This window comes from Onychostruthus taczanowskii, unplaced genomic scaffold (genome assembly GCF_017590055.1).
Source record: "Onychostruthus taczanowskii isolate IOZ18803 unplaced genomic scaffold, ASM1759005v1 scaffold1, whole genome shotgun sequence".
Classification (NCBI taxonomy): domain Eukaryota; kingdom Metazoa; phylum Chordata; class Aves; order Passeriformes; family Passeridae; genus Onychostruthus; species Onychostruthus taczanowskii.
Window position 1 is genome coordinate 5,176,047 of NW_024496525.1, and position 18,260 is coordinate 5,194,306.

General features: G+C 41.0%; 1 protein-coding gene across 2 annotated transcripts in view; it reads right to left on the reverse strand.

Annotated features, from left to right (window-relative positions):
* TTBK2 (tau tubulin kinase 2) overlaps positions 1 to 13,611 on the reverse strand; it is a 73,324-nt gene extending 59,713 nt beyond the window's left edge. For both annotated transcript variants that reach the window (XM_041400771.1, XM_041400683.1), the window contains exon 1: positions 13,568 to 13,611. The gene's annotated coding sequence lies outside the window, so the exon portion shown is untranslated. The remainder of the gene's footprint in view (positions 1 to 13,567) is intronic.
* Positions 13,612 to 18,260: the final 4,649 nt, after the last annotated feature.

The window sequence follows — 18,260 nt, forward strand, 5'->3', positions numbered from 1 at the left end:
ACTGCTCTGAAGAACTTCTTCCAAAGCCTACAGAACTTTTCAGAATAGATACACAGCAATTTACAGAGAAGAGCTGCTGCTAAGGGCTGTGTGAGAATGATACAAGGGAATATATGCAGCTAAATGCTTAATCCAAACAACTAAAGTTCAGGGCAAACTCTAATTACAAATGGGAATAACACTTAACTTTTTGGAAAATACAAGAAAATTGGCAGAGAAACTTTGATGAATTCAGATAGACAGCAAAATGTGAATAGCAAAATGTTGTCTGCACTGACAGCATTCAAGTGATCGAGAGGGCTGCCGGTGGCACAGAAGCAGCCCAGCTGGCAGCCACATGACTGCGCTCACAGCATTGTGCTCAGCCCGCAGCACCAGCCATGAAGTGTCCTGGACTCACTAATAAAACCTGAGCATTCTCTTGATATATCAGTGTTTAAAGCACATCACAAAGACATGGTGAGTGAAGCCTGACAGCTTGCTAAGCAGAACAGGAGAAAGAACACAGGAAAAGATCTTTTTTCAGTCTGTAATGTCTGATCTCTTAGCATCCTTATCATTAGGGCACGTAACTAAATCTGCTGCAGTATTGTGATAAAGACAGGGCACTGGCTGTGAGTAGATAGCTGTGCCATCTCCTTAAATACAGCTATTAAATAAAGCTCTTCTTTTCACTAATCTGTGAAATGAGGACAGCAACTACTACACGAAGCAGGATGATTCCAAAGGAGCCTAGCTGACAGGAAGATGGAACATGAGGGAGTCCACACAGTGCAGGACATCAACCAAACTCTGACAGGCCTCCTCAGCGAGGGGAACTTACACCCATCCTGCCACACAACACAGCAATCCCTGACAGAGTTAAGGAGGACAGACACACCATCACATTACAGTTTATGCAGTAACACCTCAGTTGTTCAAGGAGCACTGTACTTTTCAGCAGATCAACAATGCTAAAAAAGTCAGGCACAAAGAGAAGATGAAAAACCACAGTGACACTCATGCCAAGACCAACTCAACACTGCTGTCAACACCCCTTGCACCAGAGGGTAGGACCCAGCCACATAAGTGGGTCCTTATGCACTGCCAAATGACAGGAGAGGTGGGAAATGGCTTGGTGCCTGGCTCTGGTGAAGGAAGGTGGCACTAAGGCAGGTGAATAAACAGATTATATACTGCCAGCAGAGCAGCACAAGTTACTACTTCATCTTCAGTTTGGCATGGCTGTAGAGAGATGTTCTGTACAGTGCCAGGAAGTCTCTCTTGTTCACAGAATATTCCACAATGATCACATGGGCTCAAGCAACATCAAATCTACAAGTACAATACACAACAACAAAGAAGCTGGGCATATCTCATCTAAGGCTGCCTAACCAGTTTGTCCCTAAAAAATATTGGTGCTGGAAACTACAAAGGAACAGGAGCTTCAGTCAACAATGTGGCTTGGTCAGAGTATGCACTTGTTTTATAGCTGCAGTTGAAGATGGTTTCAAGCAACAGTGACTGAAACTTGAGCTCCTAATCCAAGGTCCTTCAAGGTTTGAAATGGAAGACAGGTATTAAAGAACCAAAATGGAACTCTGGACAAGGTATTTAAAGTTGGGACAAATCCAAAAATAACAGCTTAATTTGCTGCAGGAAAAAAAAAAAAATAGGTTAGACAGGAGAAAAGCAGATAGCATGGACAGCTAACCAGAAGAGGAGACAGGCTGCATCAGACCAAAGATCCACCTAGTCCAGTCTTCTGTCCCTGACTACTGCCAGCAGCTGAGGTCTAGAGAAAAATACAAAGACACACAAAGCATATGATCACCCTTGCCAGAATATTTTCTGGGGATATAGCAAGCTGGGACACAAAACACAGAGTGCTAAGGATGGTATTTAAGACTTTTTTTGTCTCCAAGTTCATCAGAATTTTTCTGAACCAGGAAAACTTTACCACCCATAACACTCATAAAGCAAATTGTAACCTAATTCCATGCTGTGGGAACCACATCTTTGTTTCCAGTTTGTCTTTTGCTAGTCACATTCGAGGTTCATTGACCCTTGTACAGAAAGGCAGTGTATGTTTGTTCCCTGTTCACCTTTCAGTCCTATACAAGGAATACACCCCTACCATATGCCCTCTCATTTACCTCTTCAGCTGTTTGGTCATTCACTGATTTTGATCACCACCTGTGTGCTTTCTCCAGTTCTATTACATCCCCTCTGAAATGTGGAGACCAGCATTGTTAGTAAGCACTAACCTGTTATTTTCACAGAACCTGCAAGAAAACATTCAAAAGAATGAAGTTCATCGTTACTGTAAATTTTTAAATTATTTATCCTGTGGGAACTGCTTTATGATAATTTTCATTCATCATTACCTCACAGTAGCAAGGTCTTTCTCCAGTTCTTCCATCTTCATATCTGCTAATTTTAATACTCTTGTATCACCAGACTATGTCATTTCAGTATTTGCATCTTGTCTAGATCATCTGTAAATATACAGTACAGCATGCAGAGCTACCCTTTTTAGGCTGATGAGTTATCATTTATCAAGATCAATATTTTCACTCAGGTTCCATTAAAAAATATTTTTGCACAAAGTGTTCACATATAGAAAACCTGACTCATCACCCTTCATCTGGATCATTAACAGCTCTGCTTTCAAATTTGGAATGGATTCCTTGGGCACCTAAACATAATGCTCCCTCAAAAGAAGGAGACAGACTGGATGGGGCCTTGAACAAGCTGGCAACCATGGCAGGGGCTGGATTTAGATGATCTTCAAAGTTCCAATCCAAACCAGTAAATGGACAATTCAGACAAACTGCTGGGTGACTTCATGGTAGTCTATGACCAGGAGATAAAAAGGCAAATGAGGTTCTGTGCGTGTACATATAAAATTATGTATATTAGAAAAATAATAACTAACTGTTATTAAATACATGAACATATCCTAACTGTTCATTAAACACATGAGAAACTATTAGCAATCAAGAATAAGATCTTGTTATTACAAGAAATAAGAAATATTGTAAGTAAATATTCAGTAAGAAAATATGGCAACTCAATGCTAAATAGCAGTCAAAAAAAAATCAAATCTTAGGAATTCAGACGAAGCAGATGACAACATGAAGATCACATATATATCCATGGTTCACTAATATATTGGGTATTGTATACAATAGCCCGTCCTATCTCTCAAAAAAAAAAAAAAAAAAAATTCAGACAAAGCAGATGACAACATGAAGATCACATATATATCCATGGTTCACTAATATATTGAGTATTGTATGCAATAGCCCTTCCTATCTCTCAAAAAAAATTAAAAAAAAAAAAACACCAAAATAATCAGGGATACAGACGAGTTTCCACACAAAGTAATGACTTACAATTTTTTTTAAGGGATGATGGGAAGTAGAGCCAAAATAATCAGGGATACGAGTTTCCATACGAAGTAATGACTTACAATTTTTTTTAAGGGATGACGGGAAGTAGAGAGAGGTACTTGACAGAGCTCAAGTAAATTATTAGGGACATAGCCAGGAATCAGCTATTTATGATGTCATTTAATAAAGGAAGAAAAAAAACCAAAATAGGTCAGCAGGAGCCAGACTCAGAGAAAACTAATCTGTGCAACTTGTTGCAAAAGGATACTGTGAATACTAAAACTTTACAATGGTTCAAGTGAACAACAGTCAACTACATGAAAAAGAAAACTACTGTGGGTTACTGAAAATACATTAAGTATATTTAGTGCAGGAAGTCCCTTTACGAAAAAAATGGAAAAGAACTAGAGGGAATTATAATTTATATTATCTGTGGTTTTGTACTTTTCCTTAGGCATCCACATATGACTACTGTTGAATACAGATCTTTAGAATGTTACATTCGTACTTTATGTTTGGGAAGAGGGAGAGAAGAGAGAGAAATTATGCTCCCTGTAACAACATAAATTCAAATTATTTGAACTGATGAGATGCAACTCAAAATATTGTGCATAATTTTCTGTCAGTTACTTGAAAGAAGCTATCACCCTAAAACTGTTGGCTAGCTAGCTGTTGTGGGAATGGCATCATAAAGCAAAACAATTCAACTCAAGTAAACTCTTTTTTTCTTATGTGAAGGTTATTTTTGGAAAAAAAATATTATAAACACTCAGGAATTCCAAATACCATTTGTTCTATCACTTCAACTGCTATTTTACACATGTTCTCCCTTCCACTTTGTGTTGGGTTTAGTGCTGACTCAGTGTTTCCATACAGATTTTCTTCCCTCTACCTAACTTCAGAAAATACTTGGAAATACCTCTAACCTTTATACTCAAATAATTTGATAGCTCAAATGCAGAGAACCAATATATTAGTACACATTTCCTAACCTCAAGACTAGCTCCATCTTAATAAAGTTGGTGTAAATATGCAGGGTAAGATTTTTGAAAATGAAAATTCACAGAATACATTTTAAATCACTGACAGTCAGATACAGCAATGTTACAGTTTGAATAGAAAGAAAAATTTAACATAAAAACTGGTTGTTACTTCTGGCAGCTGCAAAACAAATGACAGTAATTTTTATGTAGGCAACAGGACAAAGATTTTAGACTGCTAAATGTCTGAGCTTCAAGAGAAACAAACATATAAAAACCCACAACAAATGTGATTTTTGTATCTACTTTGTTACTTCAAGGAACTCTCAATCATTTGTTTAATTTTAAAAAAATTAAATGTCTTATGAGTAGCCATAAACAATTGCTGTAAAAGAACTGGAAAGACTTATGACTCTCTTCCCATAAATAAGTTACTATGTAAAACTGATGAAAAAAAGGACAAGAATTTCCATAATTTTGTTGCCACTTGATACAATATTCACATCTCTTAATATTCTTTTCACTTTTGTAAATGATTTTGGTTGGATATTCCTGAATACAATTTCCTAAGGAATCTCTGAATTTTTACTAAATTCTAATATTTTCTACCTTTCCCATAGAAAACACATTACAGGCAAATTCTGTCTACATCCAATACCATGGAAGCTTGCTTTGTTTTGGATTAAGGCACTTTTTTCCCCTCATTTCATTCAGCACATATACACCTATTTATGACGTGGCACTACTTGCATACAAGAAAGAAGTCTACAAAGATTTCTACATTGTTTGCTAGAGAAGTGATCACACACTTTTAGTGACACAGAACTTCCTTCCCCAAGGAGATTAGGCTTTTACCACATCATTAAATATTTACAACCATACAAGACCCTACAGCATGCAGAAAAAACCAGGGCAGAAGCATGCTTTTTAATCTATTTGTTGGTCACTATCAGTTGTCAAGGCTGACAAAAGGACAATCTGTTCCTGGAAACTTTGTTGAGCTGGTAGCTGGTGATGGAAACAAGAGAAGAGATTCAAGTTTCAGGTGCATTTTCAGAAGTTTTATTTAAATGTTGATGGCTGCAGTATTGAATTGCAAAAAGTGTTTTTAATTTGTTTCCATCCAATAGCTTTGCTTCAGTCTGGCAGCTAGTAAATAAGATTTCAATAACCACTAACAATTGTTCAGTAATAATTTTAAAGCTGAAAATTAAAAAACAAAAAGTATGAGAGAGGCTTACATTTACTTCTAAGAGAAAAAAGCACTCATGGATACAGCAATAGTCTTATTCTCAAAATATTAAAATAGTTCAATCCACTAGCTAGAGATTTCTTTCTTTGTGTTCATGTGAACTAAAATTGCCATGCATATGGTGATGCATAAGAAATGAAGCAAGTTTATCAAAACATGCCACGGATTTAAAAAAAAATCATGGAAATTACTTCACCACATTTAGACTATAACATACAATTCACACATGGAGCCTAAATAAACAAATCCTCTGGTTTTGCCTTTAATACATCTACAGCTGCCTCCTTCAGGTTCCCTTACACTTCAGTTCCAACACTCTGCTCTAGCCTTTTGACTTCACACTGCACAGAACAGCAGCCATGTCAAGAAATCCCAGCTCTTGCCTGAGAGCCAAGCAGCACAGCAGAAGGGCATCCAAACCGCTCACCAGAAAGGGCCTGAGGAAAAGGAATTAAATGGGAAAAAGGGAGAGAAGGAGGAAGGTGCTACATGTTCTAACACCTTCATGCTTCTCTCACATTTCTTGCTTCTACTTCCTCATAATTGCTGAGGTGGCCATCAAAGAGCTTCTCTCTGTTCAAGATTCTCAGGTGTAACTGCATCAAAGCAAAAATTAGTTCAGGGAATCAGAAACATAGATTACTTATAATACTGCTATGCTAACATACTTTTTAATAAAGAATATGACATAACACACTTTTCAATACATATCTATATATATACATTACACGTAGGTGTGTTTTTATGATATACACATATATGCTTACATTATTTACATATTTATTCCAGGTACACTACATACATATATATATTTTTTACAGAAATACAGAACTTTGTAATTGTATCAATGAGGATTCATGTCTTCAACCATAACTCCTTACAAAAGATGGCAGCAAATTTGGCAATGTAGTCACATATAGATTCAAATTAATATGGCCTAACACTTACTAAATGGGTATGATATTTTTAAGATATTTTTTAAAGTGAATTACTAAAGTAATGGGAGAGGGATATGTTTAACAACAATCATTTAAACCAGTGTCATCATGGTCATCTTTACAATACTTACAAAAAAAAAAAAAAAAAAGGAATTTGTGGGTCATAGAGGAAAAAAAAAAAATTAAACGAATATCTGCAATAAGCTGGAAGTTGTTTATAGATGTTAAGTGTTACTTTCCAGATTCATCTTTGGAGGCTCTTCTATAGGATTCTCTTGAGGTGCTTTGTGAAAGTTGTTAAGCTACAGGTAGAATAATGTTTTTTGCCTTTTATACACTGCCTGAAAATTCACCGTAATGCACAGTGATTACTTATAGAAGTGCACTGGCAAAGGTTTATATCCCTTGCTTGTGGATGGTATAGGTGCATTTGGTATAATTTGGACAGCAAAGAATCTGGTCCCAATGATGAATTTAGTATGCCTGGAGAAGTTAAAAAGCAGTGGCTCAGGGAAAACTTTCACAGTAGATATTTTTTATCTCATATAAGCAGCAAAGGCATATAGGTTATCTGTGCAGTGCCAGGACACAGTGATACGAGAAAGCGAGACGCTGCTGTCAGGGGCAGCCCCTTCCAGTCCCGAGCAATGAGGGGCTCTCCGGCCGCCTGGGCACCGCTCAGCACCCTGGCCAGCTCCGGCCGGGCAGCCAGCGGGCCGGGCCGGGCCGGCACGCCCGCCAGGCCACCGCAGGTAACAGTGACATGCTACCAGATCAGACAGGTTGAGAAGGACGATTTGAATAACTTGGATCTTAATAGGAATGTTCAAGGAGATATCTGATTTAAAGGTTCCTGAAACATAGAACACTCCGGAAGGTAACTGATGTTAAAGTTAGGAAAGGATGAATGAAACTACTTCGGTATCTATGGGCCATCAACTCGACATCAATTCCAGACAAATAAGGGGACTTGACTAATAAAGAACTAAAGGAAGACACCATAGCTACGGCCATTTAATTAAGTTCCTCCTCCTATCAAACTAACTCTGTCCAAACCTTTACTTCAGGAAAAAGAAATATTTCAGTGAGCAGTGAGCAAGGCCTCACAATAGAATTGAAGTATTAACTGCCAGTTCCAACAAGCCAGACGAAGTACAGCTGCTCCCTGATTACGAGAGGAAAATTGACTGATCAAGGGAAGATATGTACTGAAGTGCTGCCACATGACTGAGGTATCCTGGGCTCAAAATTAATGAAATATATCAGAACAACAGGAAGAAATGTGGAGCCTGAAATTAGCATGCTGCCCAAATTTCCTTCAAATGAACAGAGAAGAAAGTGCACCATCACCTCAAAGCAGCCTTTCACATAAAATGCTCCTCTTTCTCTTGTGTCCTCCCTGAACTGACAATAGGCAGGAAAACCTGTCAGCTGAGCACGCAGGCTACAGTAAATGAAAGGATCTGGTTATGACTATCCCAGTTACGCAGTCAGGGTGAAGTTGCACACAACAGCATGACCTAGCAAGAGCTACAAACAGATATCAGCCAAAAAACAACACAAACAACTCCATTTTTACAATCATTCTCTGCCAAGTTAGTGAGTTGACTCAGTGTAGCTCAGAGATCAATGCGCACTAGAAAAGGCTCAGGCAGAGAACATAATTTTCATTTAAAAGCAGTAGCCAATTGTTAGCCTAGTTTAACAATAATGTGCATTTTCATCTGCAGGAGATAACGTGTGAAAAATATTCTTATATCTATGTAAATCCATAAATAAATAACAAGTATCACCAGACAGCCAATAACAGAGCTTCTTTCCTTTACTGTAGGAGGGGTAACCCTTTACTGGGGTTTGCTCCTCAGCTTCAGCATCAATTTATTAGTTCTTGGCTGGTCAAGACAAGACCTGACTGGCTTAGCCAGCACATTGTTCCACAAGACCAGTCAAACCTTTCTTCATACTAATCTATCCTGTGATTCTTTAAAGATTTTTCTCTAACCAGATGAATTATTCAACAGGCTTCCTCACTGGATACACTGTCTTGCTCAAAACCGTAGAACTGTAATTTCACCCAAAACCATCATGAATACCACAATAATCTCTAGATCTTCATGAAAAAGCACAAAATGTCACACAGAAAAAGAACAGTGATCCAATGTCAATTCTTCTTCTTTAACTCTCAGAGTGCAACATGACAGTTTGTTCTAGGCTGACTCCACTCAGGGAATTATACTTTGATTTTATTTATAGACTACTGCAGATGGAAAAATCAAAGCATCACATATGAACAGGGCATTCAATTCAATCAAACTCAAGGAATAGCACAGTCATTCTTTGTCTGATACATTTTCTATCAGTTGATAATGCCCATTCTAGATCTATTAAGCTCAAGACACTGATAAATGAAAGACAAGAAAATAATTATTTCAAGGCAGCATATTACTCAAGAATACAAATACATTCTAAAAGTCACCAGTTTGATGCAGAAAAGTATATTCTATTTACAGATCACTGCGTCCCTTTTTTAAAAATTCTTCAACACTGCAAAGCTAGAGTCATACTTCATATGCTCAAAGTCACACTGCTTGCCACGAGTGGCATTTGAAGCATTACTATGGCAACAAGTAAATTTGACAGCTACAAGACACATCCCGCTGATACACCACGTAACCAAGCAATCTAATTCTTACTATGTTGAACAACATTGTATCAAATAAGTGTTGTTAAAACCCTCACAAAATGTTAGTACTCTGAGACAGAGCATGACAGAAGCGACAAATACTATCTAAGAATGATCTGGGAAGTGACAGAGCAGAAGGAACCCCCTCTCAGAATCAATAAGCAGCTGTTGACCGAAGACAATTCCCAACTACTAAAAAGACACAAGCTCTGAAAGGCAAGATCTCTCCTAACTGCAGATGAGTCTAGCGGAACAAATTTTGGGTAACTTCAGTTGTGAGAGAAGTATATCAAAAACACAATAAAATTATTTCTGTATAAACAGATCAGGGTGACATGATTCTTTACATTATTCTGCATGTGAGCTTCACATTAGTAACCTGTCTTTGCAACAAGTAACAAATCCCTTTGCAACATCCAGATGGAAAAAGATGGCCACATATTAAAGAGATATGACATCCTCTACAAGCTCTCAAAGCAACTTCAGCATATTTTACTCTTCCTTTATATATCAGACAGCTTTGTACTTGAAGGAAAATTACTTTCCTTATCAGTACCATCGGTGATCTGGTAAACTTCATCCATGAAAGAGGCCTTCAGCTCTTCCAACTACTACTTGCACTGAAATGTGAGGCTAAGCTACCTAGACACATTTCTCCAAAAGGAAAAATTAGCAGACAGAGTTCCTCATCAGTGCAATTCTCAATAATTGATTAATCTCTTCAGACAAAAAGCAACAACATGAAATAACATTTGAGTGATGCAATTCTGTGATGGAAAGTTCTCAAACACACAGGATAAGAACCACAGAAAAACATGCCTGAACATAACAATAAAAATATTTTTAATTTTTTAACAAAATGGTTTTGTTAAAAACACTAAAAACTTCTTCGGTTTCTCAATTTGCCCTCCTTTCCTCACTCCTCTCAAATTAAATCTTTCCCTTCTCCCCAAAAACCTTCTCACGTTTCCCAGAATTCATCCCCATTAACTGAAAAATAATTTTGAAAAATAACTGTTCAAAAGTTATGACTTGTACAACGTCTCAAAAATGGGAAAAAGAATTCTCAACTAGATCAAGAGGTGAAGTGTCAGAAGGCCAGATTTTATTGCTTGAATTTTCCACTACTTAAGTTTCAAGACCAGTGACCTATAAGCTCATACAGAGAATGAAAGACTATAAATTTAAATGGCTAAAAATGGCATCTCAATTTCATGAGCAGCTTTAAAAAAAATCCAAGTTACTAGATTCCCTCAAAAGCACACTACTAAACACCTAGCACTGAAGCAAGGAGAGGGGAGTATTCTGACTCTAAAATTTAAATAAATAAATAAATTTGTAAAGGATAAGTAAAGATTGCATGATAGTTTCAAAGAAGTTATTATGAAAGAGCATACAAGATATAGTTACTAAAATAGATAGTACATTAGATAGTACCCAATATTTCTAATGAAAAGAGGGAGCCAACTTCCCTCTTTTATTCTGCCACTGCATGACAGAGTACATAGTACAAGCATTAGAGCACTCTACTTGTGCGTGGAGAGCAGAAAAATGAAACTGCTCCATTTAGCTGTACTCTCTTATCCAACTGGAACAGCTTGTATCTCCACTTCTAAAAATTAATATGTTTAATTCCCACTTAAGTACACTAGATACTATACTCTTAAACAGAAAAAAAAAAAAGCCAAGTAAAAGATTTAAGAAAGTTTCTTTCACCCTAATCCTGAACTAGAAGTCAAGTTAATAACAAGAAAATTTTAAACACACGTGACCTGTAGCTCTTGAATTCCTTAAGACAAACCTTGTATTTTGACAATTTTGCATGTTTTAATTCTTGCCCAGCAATGCTTTAACAATTTGCCCTTCAGACTGATCTGCTAGATCCAGGGCACAACTCGCTGCTCTGAGAGATCAGTCAAAGGAAGCTGAGGTTTCTTGAGGTGTGAGTGTTTTTGCAGAATGAGGGAGGAGGGACAGTGGCTGGTCCATGTACCACAGTGCATCCCTGGGAGACCACGACAAATCCTGGGGTCTAGTACTGAAAAGGCAGCTGTTTCTCCTCCCCTCCAGCCTAACACAAAGGCTTTGTGTAGTGCTTCCCCAGAGAAAAAGAAACAGACAAGGCAAGACACAGGAATACACAGAAACTGTCAATTTCCCTTGTAAAGTACCAATTCATTCCCACTAGATAAACAAGCCCTTACTAAAGCAGAAAGCACAGTAGTATATTAATATACCATACACTGCAACTTCACACACTAAACAAATGCTTAACCTTCTGTACACAAATATCTAGCACTGGTAGAAACTGATTGTTTAGAAGCCAGTTTTGAACAAGGAAAGCCCCACTCATATCTCTCATCTGTCATACTCAAAAATCTTCTTGATATAATCAGCCAGATTGAGAAAAGCCTCTCTGGAATTTGTGATGTTAGAAGTGTCAGAGCCTGCAGTATGCAGCAGCAGCACGGTGACCACACTGAACATAAGAGACAGTCACTCAATTTGTTCTTCTCATTCTAACCTCATCCTTCCCAAACAGGAAGTTTAAAAAGATGCTGAGCTTCAAGTAAATAATAATACATCAGGAATATATTTTAGAGAAGAACAAAGTATTTTTTAGGGATAACTGGTTCCACCTTCACGTTTTTTAAACTGTATCTTGATGCACTGTTTTCAAAATAACTTTTGACAAATGACTACTCATACTATTGCAGTCAAACTTTCTTACATATAATTTCATTGACAGGCCAAACAAATGTTAACAAGTGTACCTCTGGTTTAACAAGTTAAGAAAGTTTTTTTTAAGATAATTCACTCTGTAAAGCAAATGAATCATCATCAAGAAAGTATTCAGGACAATATTAACACAAAATAAAAATGCTGGGCATCTTTGCGTCATGAATTCATACAATAAAGGCTTCAAAAAACGTTACCAAAAGAGCAGTAAAGTAAGTCCTAACCTTTTGTTTTCTCAGCTGAAATGAACTAACATACCTACAAGCATAGCTAGCATGTGTTCAACAGAGGCATGGCATTAACTACACAGAATGTATTTTAAAAATCTACTCATTTTTTTCCAGAACCACAACACAGAAATTAACCACTCACTTTAAGGCTAACAAGATGCTTAAATAAGTAGAGTATGATTTATTTTAACGCTCTCAACATTCCTGCAATATAGCTTACTAATTCAGAACATTTAAGCTGAAATTACACAGGTTCTGCACATAGAGTCTAACTAAGAAAGCCACTACAGGCTATTTTATAACTCATTTTCTATAGCCCTTTCCAGCTTAACTATAAATACAGTAGAAGGTTCTCAAAATGCCGTGGTATACTCCAGGGTCATTCCTTTGTGTCCATCTCCCTCCGCCTCCACGATAACCCATCAATATTATCATTATTTGCACTCCCACTCCCACTTACACTAGCAGTTGTTTCCAACTGCCCTGGCTCACAGCAGAGGTTACAAACCTCGTAGCAAGCTTTGTCCTCTCATTGCTTTTGCTCTAGAGTGACAACAGAAGCCTAAGGATGCCGCTGCAGCTCCAGGGATCATCTGTAGACCTGGGAACCAGGTGCTTCCCCACTTCCTCTTTGTAAAGCTAAAAGTACGGGCAATAACGTCTTTTTAACGCCGTTCCACACGCAGTTTGTGTTCCCCTGGGCGCCGTGGTGCGCGCACCCGCGGCCTAGCCAGGCATATCTGTATGCACGGATCGATGCAAGTGCCGCTAATGGCTCCAGCACTCAGAGCGCCAGGCGACAGACAGCCCGCTTCCCATCCAGCCGTGCCCACACGGCAGCCGTCACACGCATGCCACAAACCAGAGCTGGAAATACAGACGCAGCTATTTTAAAACAGAGATCCTTCGCCGTCAGAACACGTAAATTTCTGTACCATTTGCCTTCTTGCAGCAAGTGGGAGGGACAAAAAAAAAAAAAAAAAAAAAAAAAAAAAAAAAAAAAAAAAAAAAAAAAAATCTCGTGCCTATAAATCTGAGTTCTCCGTAGAGGCCGGGGCAGGGGTGACTGCTGCTGGAGCCCGCCAGACCTGCCGACCTTAACTCCACGGAGGGGATCGCCCCGTCCTGGAATTCCCCACTGGAATAAGCCCTTCCCGGGGCGGGCCGTGGCCCCCGGAGCTCCCGCGCCCGGCAAACTCCCTCTCCCGCGGGGACAGAAACCGCGACGCGGCTCCCACGCAGCAGCCGCTGGGGCCGGGCCGGCGGCCGCCGGAGCCCGCGGGCCGCGCCCCGCCGAGGCGGCCAGAGCGCCCGCGGGGACGGGGCGCGGGGTAACGGCGGCGGCCGCGGCGCAGCACCGCGAATCCTCACCTGGAACGGGGCCGAGGCGGCGGCTCCTCGGGGCGGCGCGGCGAATCCTGGCGGCGCCCCCGGCCCCACAGGGGATGGTGTGCGCGGCGCGGGGCGGGGGCTACAGCGGCGCCCCCCGGCCCAGCCTCCGCCCCATGGCGTGCGGCGCGGTCTCTATGGCGACTGCAGAGCCGGGCCGGCCCGCGGGGAGGGGTAACGGCAGCGCGCAGGCGGAGGGCGCTCAGCGGGTCACGGGGCGGCTCGCAGCGCTCCCCATGGGGGTTGAGCCCCTCGCCGCGGCCACCGCCATCCCTGCGGCAGTGCCGGCCGGAGCCCGGCCGCGCTCGCCCGCGCCGCCGCCCCCGCGCTCGCCCTTCCTCGGCCGCGGCGCCACCGAGCCCGCTGTCCCCGGGGCACCGCCCACATCCCATTTCCGGAGCGGTGATTGGGCAGTTGCCGAGATTCCTCACGGGCGATTGGCTCTCAGCGCGGTCAATCCGGGCGCCGGGGGCGGGCGCACCTGGACGCGGCGCTGTGCAGTGCGGGGTTGGCTGAGCCGGCGAGCGCCGGTACAGCCGCGCAGCCCCCGCGCAGCCCCAGGGCCGAGCTGCGGGATGGGCACCGGAGTCGCCGTTCCCGACCGCCTTCCGAGGGACAGCGCCCGTGCGGGGGTCGGCACTGACCCTGGGCGCTCCCCGCCGCAGGGCCGCTGCCGGCGGGCAGCTGGGTCCTCGTTGCGGTGCCACCTCGGCCTCAGCAGCCGGGGCTCGGCCGCGCTGTCCGCACCCGGGCGGGCTGCCGGGGCCTGATGGGCGCAGGCCGCTGCCCGGCCGCGGGTGGGGCGGGAGGCTGAGGAAGGAGAGGCCGGGGCGGGGCAGGCGGTGACCGCGCGGCTCCGCGAGGACCTCTGTCCCTTCGGGGGCACAGCAGGGCTGTCACCGCTGCGCTCCGCACAGTGACGGTAGGAAACGGTGGATGGGATGTGCCCCGTGCCTAGGTGAGTACGGCATTGGAAGGGAAGGCTTCCCGCTCTCGCAGGTGACTCCTCACTGCAGGCAAGATCCCGTGCCTAGGTGAGTACCTAGAGCATTGGAAGGGAAGGCTTCCCGCTCTCGCAGGTGACTCCTCACTGCAGGCAAGACTCTCGAGGCCCGCGTGGCCACGGAGCGGGCGCTCCTCGGTGGGTGCCGTCACCGCACGGCAGCCCACAGGACGCGTCTGCAGGCCACGGTGCCAGCCCAGAGGCTGGATCCGCCAGGCAGACCGGCACCTCCGGGAGGCCTGTGCTGCGGGAAGGAGGAAGTGCAGATTTGCTGTGCTCACTGCAGCTTGTGTGAAGTGAGTAAACACACCATAGTGCTCCTCTCATGTGAAATTTCCTTAAGCGGGGAAAAAAAAAAAAAAAGTGCCTTTATTTCCCTACTGCCAGCTGGATAAGAAGATGGTGTGAATAATTTAAGCCCATTCTTCATTCATGACAAGGAGATCATAGTTAAAGGGTAAGGTTAGGAAACAGTATCTCCTCCTGCTGCTTTATGAAAAGGAGGATTTTAGCTCTGGTAGTTTACAAGTGAGTTACCTAGAAGTGGCAGCTGTGAACCAAACCTAGCACTGAACCCAAACAGTTGTGAGTTGCTCAGTGTCAGTTTCAGGAAGATGCTTCTTCATTAACAAAGGGAATTGCCTCAACCAGTGGGCCACAGTGATAGTGCTGTGGATAAACACTGGTGATAAGCATACATTTCTCTATATGTAGTGAATGCATATGTGTATTACGTGTCCTAACAATTGAAGCAGACAAGAAGAAAGCTGATGGAGAGAAGAAATGTTCATTTTGTGAATGGAAATGAACCAATGTTGATGACAAGAGGTGGAGAGAGTTGCTTTTTTTATACACAAGGTAGTATAAAAAGTGCATCTTTTCCTGGGTTACAAAAAGGAGTTATGGGTTTTGCTTACCTTTAAAAGGCACTTACAATTTCTCAGATGGAAAATACTCAACTAAACTACATATTCCTTCAAATCTGTTGTAAAGGTATTGCAAAGGTGACAGTTACTCTAGCATAAGCAGCTCCTCTTATGCATCAAACAAATAATTTTTTCACATTCATTCTAAAGTAGGCAGTGTTTTTCCTCCCAGATTATAACTGAGGGTAGGTAAATACCTTAACCACCTCTTAATTAAGTAATACGTTTTGCCAACAAAACTTGCTGCATGCTATATGTAATGAGGAGCTCACGAGTATGAATCCATTTGTAAAGAGTACCTTATTGTTCCCCAAATAATTGACATGGTGCCTGCGGTGTACAATTATTCAGGAGAATTTCCTGATTCAAATAAAGAGAATGGAAAGGCCTTAACAAACTTGTTTATCTGGTTTGTCTGTTTACCTGTTCGTCGTTTCAGATCCAGGGGGCATAGATTCTCTCATCACTTTGCAACTTCACAAGTCAATTCATTATCTAATACAACTGACATGCACATTATCATGGGACTCAGACCAGGTACACATGCTTTTGTGCACTCTGAAAGCTCTAGAAGACCAAACAGCCTTTCCTTCATCATCACTTGAAATACAGTGAGATGTAAGTTTCCAAATTACCACATGCTCTTCGTAAGCAGACAAAACCTGGATGGTTCAAATAAAAGTCAAGCAGAGAAAAAAATAAACTGAGTCTTTTCAAAAGGAAAATCTGTTTCCACTTATGTGAAGGAAGTCCTTAAAGAAAAGATTTAATCTTTTTTAAGTCACTGCTCCAGAAATAGACCAAAAACTTCAAGGCTTTCTGTTCTACTATTTTAGGTTCAGAGTTGTTGGTAAGTATAACAGATACCAGCGTTTCCTCTGTCAGTGCAGACTTGCAGAATATCTTTACCACACACCAAAAAAAACCCAAACAACCAAACCCAAAAAAGCTACCAGCACATTAAAATCTCTATGTAAATAAAAATATGAAATTGAGCTACTCTAGTTTCTTTTTTTCTTTTTTCTTTTTTTTTTGGATATTACATGTAGTTAAGCTCAGATGCATTGTGCTGATTTCCCTTGGATAAAGTTACCCTGAGCCAAAATCTGTCCTATGCCTTTTGTTCAGCTCTTACATTGTTAGTTCTAGTTGGCTATCTCGATGTAAAAATGTGTCTCTTTTTGCAGCTGTTAGTCAGCAGCTGTGAAACACGACAAATGGGCACTTCTCTGTTCTGGAGGTTTTTAAGTATCCCAGGTAGTGCAAAATAAATCAGTAAAGCAAACTGTCTTAGTTTCAGATGGGATAGAGTTAATTTCCTTTATAGTAACTGGTACATTGCTGGATTTAGTATGAGAGTAATGTTGGCAACAGGCTGATGTTTTAGTTGGGTTTGAGTTGTTCTTATTCTAAATCAAGGATTTTCAGCTTCCTGTGCTCTGCCAGTGAGGAGGTGCTCAAGAATGGAGAGGATCATGTCCAGGACAGCTGACCCAAACTGTCCAAAGGGATATTTCATGCCACAGAACATAATGCCCAGTATTGGGGAAGGAATTGGCCATGAGGTGTCAATGGCTGCTGGGGGACAGGCTGGGCATCAGGCAGTGGGTGGTGAACAATTGTATTGCACATGTCTTGTTTCTCTTGGGTTTTATTTCTCTCTCCATTACAATTACTAGTAGTAGTGTCTAATTGTTAATATCTTTCATATTTTGTTTCAATTATTAAATAGTTTGTATCTCAGCCCATGAGGTTTGCCCTTTCTGTTCACTTTTTTCCTCACTGGGACAGGGGTGGGGAAGTGAACAAGCAGCTGCTGGGACTTAGTTGCTACCTGGGGTTAAACCACAACACCGTGGGTTGTCTTAATTCAATCCTGAATGTCTCACTTGGCTGTAGACTACAAGAAGAAAAGCGCTGCACACCAAAACTCTGAAGTTAGAGAGCAGGAGGATTAATTACAGAAATTACTCCAAATCCCAAAAGGCTTGCCAGACCAAACTTTATTATAACCACATAGTTGCTATGAAAAGATGTGAACAAAAAAATTTAATTGTCCTGGTATGTGCATGGCAGTGAATATGATTTCCTTATAAGTTTGACTGTATGAAAAATAATCCCCAGTCACGTAAAGATATTCTTACATATTAATATGGATATTTTATATTTAATAATTATAGATATTACACATAATTATTTAATATTGAATGTAATAAATGTTAAATCATGTAATGAGGCAATAAATAGAATTAGTCTGAATTCAAAAAAAGATAGAAACAAGCCAGTAAAGACCAAAGTGACAGCAAACTATTTCTGGGCACAACTAGACATAGCTTTAGCTTTTATTATTTTTTTAGTTTAATAAAGAACAGAGATGAGAAAATAGTCACATATCTAATGGGGTACCCACTTCTAATGTCTTTTTTTATTTGAAGAAATAGATCAGAATTTCCAGGAATGTCTATACATGGCACACAACTTTTGAATGCTTCCAACTTCTGGTTCCCTAGGCTTCATAAGGTATAGCAATGGAAAAATAAGTTTGCTTTCCTGGAAATCTTCTTTTTTGTGTAGTAAGGGAGAAGTGAGAATTTTCATCAATAGTTTTTATCTGAAAGCAATGATCAAATTTTTCTTCAAGGAATATTTATATGTTTAAATCTGCACCTATACACAAACATATTCATAGGTCTGTGATGGAGAAGGGTGACATGATTAACAAAGTGCAAGAACTTCTGAACTCTAC